Genomic DNA, 7,713 nt, shown 5'->3' on the forward strand with positions numbered 1-7,713 from the left:
TCTTGGAAAAAAGCAGCAACTATTTGCATGGGTATAATGAGCAATTGAAATCAATGACCCTTGGTAGAGGTGTGCCTGGTATGAAAGAAGGACTTAGTTGGTTCAACATTAAAAGTATATGACGCATTTTAAAATCTTTTTTCCTGGAAATCTAATTGCTATATCTGTTTAAATTATTTTTTGAGAAATTAGTCCACATCTAATTGTGAAATTCATGTCCCAAAGGTACGATTTCTGCATACACCCCCCCCCCTCGGTTGGGCTAAATATGTTTAGTTATGTATTGAAAGTAAAAGGCGTAATAACGCCTTTTGGAAAGGCATAATGACGCCTTTTAGTAAGGCGTAATATCGCCTTTCTAAAAGGCGTTATAACGCCTTTTGGAAAGGCGTAATAACGCCTTTTGGAAAGGCATAATAACGCCTTTTGGAAAGGCGTGATAACGCCTTCTAGAATGGAAAGGCGTAATAACGCCTTTTTTCGCGTTATTACGCCTTTTCGAAAGGCGTCATAACCTTTTAAATTATTTTTCTCTCTAGATTGATCCTAATAGGCTTTCGTAGATGAGAACCAAGAATATGATCTTGAATTTTTTTGACAGTCATGCAGAAATGCGTCTGCAAACTGAAACCGGTGATTATTTCATTAGTTGCTATGGATTCCTGTTCCCAAGGCAACAGAAATAATAGAAAAATGAAACCTTTCCATCCTTAGTACGGCTTTGTGCAGGGACAAAAATATGTAGCTATAGTAGGAATGAATTATTATAGTATTAATTTATTAGTGAGGACCTAAGATAATTTTTAAAAAGTTATAGGGGATAATGTAAGCACAGACATCCAATATTTTGGGGGGAGGGGGGCATCAAATCTCACAGATGTTAGGTCTCATAATTTTTTGACAAGCAAAAATAACTAAACAAACAAGTAATAAGAATTTAAAATATAATAAAAATAAATTCATTACAAGGGATATGCAGTTTTATCGATATACCGGTATATCGCAATTTTTTTGGGAGGTAATACGTATACGTATTGTGATGCAGGGACCTAAATACCGGTATCTAGGTACATATCACAAAGTCCAGAAATTCTTCATTTATTTATTCGACCTTTCCAATAAGAATTAAGGAAAGCCTAAAAAAATTGTAAAAGGTGAAATAAACGGCACCTTACCATCCGAACATGTTCAATCTTATGTAGATAAAAATTTCAAAAAAGTGACAATTTGTTTTTCTAGCATATTTTTAAGAAAAATAATGTCATCTAAACTCATTGTAAAAATTCCTTGTAAAATTATCATGATATTACTGTGATATTTTTTTTTCGGGGGGGGGGGGGGGGGTCGTGATATATCGTAATACGGAATTTTTGGCGATACTCATCCCAATATAAAATTACCTCAAACTTCAAAACCTCTTTCAGGGGATGTGGTGGTCTATTCTTGACATTTTAATGAGTCCTGAGGAATGGGTTCATGGACATTACAAACCGGAAGAACATTTTAACTCTAAAAATTTCAGAGGGAGGGGGCTCTCCCCGACATATCTACCTTTATAGTAATGCATATGCATGGGACATTCATTCGAAATATCTTATATTTGTAGTTAAGTAAAACCTGAACGAAGTCTTAAAAGTGAGACCCCCCCATTGCTTTTATTTGAAACGTTAAAAATATATAAGAAAAAAAACCCCATAAAATCCACTGAAGATGCCATGGAATCCCTAAAAATGCATTAATGATTATCTTGACTGGAATTGATTCCTCTCCTAAATGTTAACCCCAGTATAGTAACCAAATTGCTTCTCACTGTATTCAATATAATGTCCATTGCTAGTTTTTATATATATTCTTTCGGATTTATTTTGTAATTGTGTGTGTGGTGGGGGGATATCACATTATTAATTAAGCTCTTGGCACTTTGAAGTAAACGTTGCAGGTTTTCCGGATGAGAGCGTTTCATGTTACATGTAGTCGTTGGCATGCTCAATGGCCCTAAGCACCGAGTAAAAGTCTAAATTTGAAGCCCTTCGGTATATGGTGAAGTTTTTATTTAAGTAAAATTTAAGTTCTCAAGTGGGGCGTAAAACATCACACAATCAAGCAATCTGGGTCCTTTGGATGAGACCTATAAACCGAGGTCCGAGTAAAGGACAAAATTTGCAGCTCTCCACTTGCAAGTGCATGGTGGCGTCTCCAAAAGTAGTGAAAAATTCTCAAGAGGGATGTTAAACAACAATCAAACGAACTAGCACTAAATATCTATGGCATTGAGTCTTTCTTATGACAATTAAAATTTTCTATGCAGTTTTAAATGATAAATTCTACTTATTGTGATAGGAAAATAGTATTTTTGATAACGTTTCCTTTATAACGTTTCCTATATATGCACGTGTATTTGAATAATTTTTATTTAAGTAAAAAGTTCTCGAGCGGGGCCTAAAACAACATAAAATCAACTGATCTGGGCCCTTAGGATGAGACCTATAAACAGAGGTCCCACGAAAAAGATCCCTCAGTCTGCTGTTATTTGGATAAGTCGAAAATATTGCGTAGTTTTTAATACAATATATGAAAATCTTACAATGTGGCTTATTTCAAAGATTTCCCATAAAATTAAATCCCTTATGTGACCCTACTTGGCTCCAGGGTTATGTTCAGAAATAACAAGAAGCCAAATGTGAATCAAAGTGATTCATAATGTTTAAAAAATATGTTTACAAATTACAAATACAGTAAAACAAGCAAATTTAAAGAATTGTGGTCCCCCGCTTTCGGTGTCTGTGGGTGAGGTATCATTTTTATGACATATTGTGTCTAATATGAACAAACTATCATATGCACATGTCAAATATGAAAGCCCTATCTCTTCTCAATATTAGGAACAAGATGTGTTTGTGAAACACTGATGACCCCGTATGGCAACATGCCGAAGTTTTCTTAAATGCAAATGAAATATATTATTATCCAAAGTAGGGTTTTTAGACAAGAAATACGATTGTGAAATACAAAATCCCTAGCACCACCTGTTCAAAAGTTATGGTCAAGGATACAAATTGACCTTATTTTTTTTAAATCGTATCCGTTGTCTAAACACAGTAGCCCGCCCTGAGTGATTTAACCTGCGACATGTATACAAACTTGAACAGTGTGATAGTGAAGCTAAGAGACAAAAATGCAACAGAATCTGCATGCACTATGCGGAAAAAACAGTTTAAATAAGACGAGTTTTTTTTTTAAGTAGCCAAATCTGCTAATGTCATAAAACAAATGTTGAAAGCGTTTTTTGCAGTTCCCTATCACATAGGTAGAGGCATTTTTTTTTCCAATGCCAATTCATTGTAATACCCATTTTTATGCGCCGAGATCGAAAGATCCGAGGCGTATATTGTTTTTGTCCTGTCTGTCTTTCTGTCTGTTTGTCTGCAAACTTTGACCTTCGCCATAACTTTTGAACCATGAATGATAGAGACTTCATATTTGGTATGCCTTCTTCACTAATGAAGCTCTTTCAAATGACACCAAAGTCAATGACCTTGACTGTGACCTATATGCTAAAAATAGAAGTTTTTTTACATACTTTAACCTTTGCCATAACTTTTGAACCATAAAAGATAGAGACTTCATATTTGGTATACGTACAACGCTTATTAACCTTTTTTAAAAGACACCATGGTCAATGACCTTGTGATCTTGACTGTGGCCTATACGCTAAATATAGCTTTTTTGACGGCAAACTTTAACCTTCGCCATGACTTTTGAACGGAGAAAGATAGAGACTTAATATTTGGCACGCATACTCCACTAATAAAGCCCTTTCACATGACACCAAGGTCATTGACCTTGTCAGCTAGACTGCGTCTTATATGCTAAAAATAGCTTTTTTGATCCTTCACCATAACTTTTGAGCCATAAAAGATAGAGACTTGATATTTGGTATGCATACTTCACTAATTAAGATCTTTCGAATGACACCAAGATCAATGACCTTGTTACCTTCACTGTGATCTTTATGCTAAAAATGGTTTTTTTTAATTTATTGCCGCCGGGCGCATAGTGTTTCACAAACACATCTTGATTTTTCCACATACATTATTACATATCCTTCATAATACTTTACTTTACAAGGGGGGGGGGAGCAACCAGCCTTTCAATGAACATTTTCAATAGTAAAAGTAGTGTTGGGGAAAAAAGGGGGCAGCGCCCCCCCCCTCCCCTGTTGCTACGTGCCTGATATGCATCTATCTTATATGGCTATAAGAATTTCGCACATAGTCGCTTACCAAGAACAATTGTCCAATCCGATGATAATACGACAAAATATGCTGGTTTGCTACACGTGTACATTTTAATACATACACGTGGTTTAGGTCAATTTACATCATTTCAAACTTTTATAATGGTCAGCCAAGGTTTTTTACATTTAATAATACACATAGATTCTCAGCGTGGGGTGTTTCTATGCCTCACAAGATACATCAGCTGACCGAGTGAGATGTTTCTATGCCTCACAAGATACATCAGCTGACCGAGTGTGATGTTTATAGGCCCTACAAGATACATCAGATGACTTGGTAGGATGTTTCTAGGCCTCACAAGATACATCAGCTGACCGAGTGGGATGTTTCTAGGCCCCACAAGATACATCAGCTGACTTGGTAGGATATATCCAGGCCTCACAAGATACATCAGCTGACCTAGTGGGATGTTTCTAGGCCCCACAAGATACATCAGCTGACCGGGTAGGATGTTTCTAGGCCCCACAAGATACATCAGCTGACCGAGTGTGATGTTTATAGGCCCTACAAAATACATCAACTGACCGGGTAGGATGTTTCTAGGCCTAACAAGATACATCAACTGACCGGGTAGGATGTTTCTAGGCCCCACAAGTTACATCAACTGAGGTATGATGTTTCTATACTTACAAGATACATCAGCTGACCGGGTAAGATGTTTCTAGGCCTCAGAACATACATCAACTGACCGGGTATGGTGTTTCTAGGCCTCACAAGATACATCAGCATACCTAGTGGGATGCTTCTAGGCCCCACAAGATACACCAGCTGACTGGGTAGGAAGTATCTAGACCTCACAATGGAAAAGACCCCTGGCCTGATACGAAAAAAGCTACTTATGGCTTTACCGCGGACATTAAATGCAGTATAAAAAACATCCCCGATATTGTGCTGTTAGTTTTATTGAATTTAATTAAATGCAACTTATTCAAACAAATTGCAGGCAATAAGCAAACTAAAAATATTTATATACAAATTTTATAAGTAAATTCAGTTCTTTGATAAAAATTTTTTACGAGTTTGAAAAGAACCAATGTTCCTCATTGTGTAGTCCATGGGACTTGTTTTCCTCTTGTTTAAGTTATGAAATATTAAATGTTTTGTTGTATAGGAACATTGAATTATAGAATTAAGTAAATCTCTTTAAATCTTAAACTCATCAGAAGCAATGTTTTCATGCGAATTTTTAAGAATAGATTTAGGCACAGTTTTTATAAATATCCTTGCTCCGTGTTTTTCTTCTGGACTTGGTTCATGTGCTATTGGTAAAATAAAATGTTCGTCAATCCACTGAACAGATTTACGTCTGCAATGTAAATGGCGCGGTGAAGATTTTCCAGAGTGAAGCTGGCCGACACAGACACTGGCTCGACGTTCTCTTGGAGGAGTTCGTGGCAATGAAGATATAATATCATTCTCATTAAATGAGGTTCTTTTTTGTCGAAGATGACCCACTCCATCTAAACAATCCATATTATTTAAAGAATCACTGTTGTTGACATTTAACTGCTCCAAAACTCTTTTAAATGTTTCGGACATAGATACTTTGTCTTGGACTGAAGTAAGAGAGGCTTCCGAGGCCGCCGTTAATTCCGACATATTTCTCTACACATTTGTCCTTTGTCTTTACATGAAACACTTGATCCCTTCGTTAATTTTCCTGATGTACATTGATTAATAATGCTTCAATACAAAGTTTTTCAAGAAGAAGTATTGACACTCAGGATCACTCCTTCCAAAAACAAGCGATGATAATAATTATAAATATTGAATGTACTTGACTCCATATTCACGTGTGTTTACTTGTTAAAAGAGAGGTATTAGAATGATTGTTATTTAAATCTGACCTGGAATATTGCCAGCATTTGTCAAGGGCATCTTTAGCACAATAGAATATCTAGATTTTCTTTGATAATCTTCTAATACTTCAAGTAAACACTTTAAATGTCTGCAGATATTTTGTTGTGGAACGCTATACTGTAGCTGCCTTGTAATAATATTGCACTGTGCATGGCGTGTTCTTTAAATAGTATAGGGAAGGTGCTATGTATAAATGGTCACCACTCCTTGTTATACCATAGGGTAAAAGGCACATAAAAAGGGTTTTGCTAATATTTGAGACGGAATACGGATCCGCAGGGAAATGTATATTCATGTAACATGTCGCTGTGGTAAAATATGGATGAGTGTAAAAACATTACTGAAGACCATCCTTAACGTATTTGATATCTTATGAGCCATATGAACGGAAAAAATCCATAATTTTAATGAATGTGAAAAGGCACCTTAATCGTAGATAACTAGCCCAGGTATGATAACGTGGATGTCTGTACCCCTCCCCCCCTCCGCCCTTCTAAGAAATAATATTAACTAGTCTATATTTTCTTCAAAATATGTAATTTACCCCATCATTTTCATCTTTATGTTACTCTTGGCAATCAATTTGTGTTGTTTTGAACAGTTCGGATATATATTCAACAAAACTAGAGGTACTGTGAGCAATGAGCTCACTAAATGATACCCCCCGCCTCCCATATGAATATAATGGCAGTGTCCATGTTTTGCTCTGAAAAATCCAAAATAAAGATTCTGTGAAAGTTTCATTAAATTTCCTTCAGTGGTATGGGAGGAGTTGCGGATAAGAGATGGGTACCCCAAAGCGTAACAGACGGACGGACGGACGGACAGACGTACAGACGGACGGAAATACCGATTACTATATACCCTCCCGCTTTTCAAGCGGGGGGTATAAAAAGAAACGCATATTGCTTTACGCATCAAAGAAATTTTTACTCAAGCCCTAGAGTTATCTAAAACGATGCTAGGTCATCGATTTACTCAGTTTAAAAACACGAAAATATATTATTTTTGGAGATAAAAGTATTTCTAGAAACAAAAGTGAAGTTTATCTTCAAAACGTCTGTATATTCAAAGATATTAAGTGTTAAATGTCTGATTCTATTCTGTGGCGAATGAACAATGAGTGAAGCTCCGCAGCCGCAACAGTTTCTATACAGAGATTTCGCGCTTTCCTTTGCGTAGGAATCTCAGGTAACTTTTACAGTCGCCGACAAAGCATCCACTGCTGACTCTGAAAGGTGACGCAGGTTACGACATAGTTAAATATTTTTAATACAATGCATGGCCAGAAAATTATGGCTGTGACCCTCCAAACTGACATTGCTTCTCACGGGCCTGTAAATCATGTGTACTTTGAGTGACAGTAAATAATAGCACAAAATTAATGTTAAATACTCCTTCATACGTTTTTTTTTCTTTTTTAAAAAAACAGTATTATCTAAACTAAGCTTTGGTAACAAACCTGTTTAACTTCTTTTGGATTCGTACGGAATATACATTGGACATGCGGCACAGCTAGATGAACACGTAGTCACGTGGATTTTTGGGACCCCGG

The sequence above is a fragment of the Saccostrea cucullata genome, unplaced genomic scaffold, assembly GCF_032062105.1.
Source record: "Saccostrea cucullata isolate Sc308-1 unplaced genomic scaffold, CSIRO_AGI_Scuc_v1 ctg520, whole genome shotgun sequence".
NCBI lineage: Eukaryota > Metazoa > Mollusca > Bivalvia > Ostreida > Ostreidae > Saccostrea > Saccostrea cuccullata.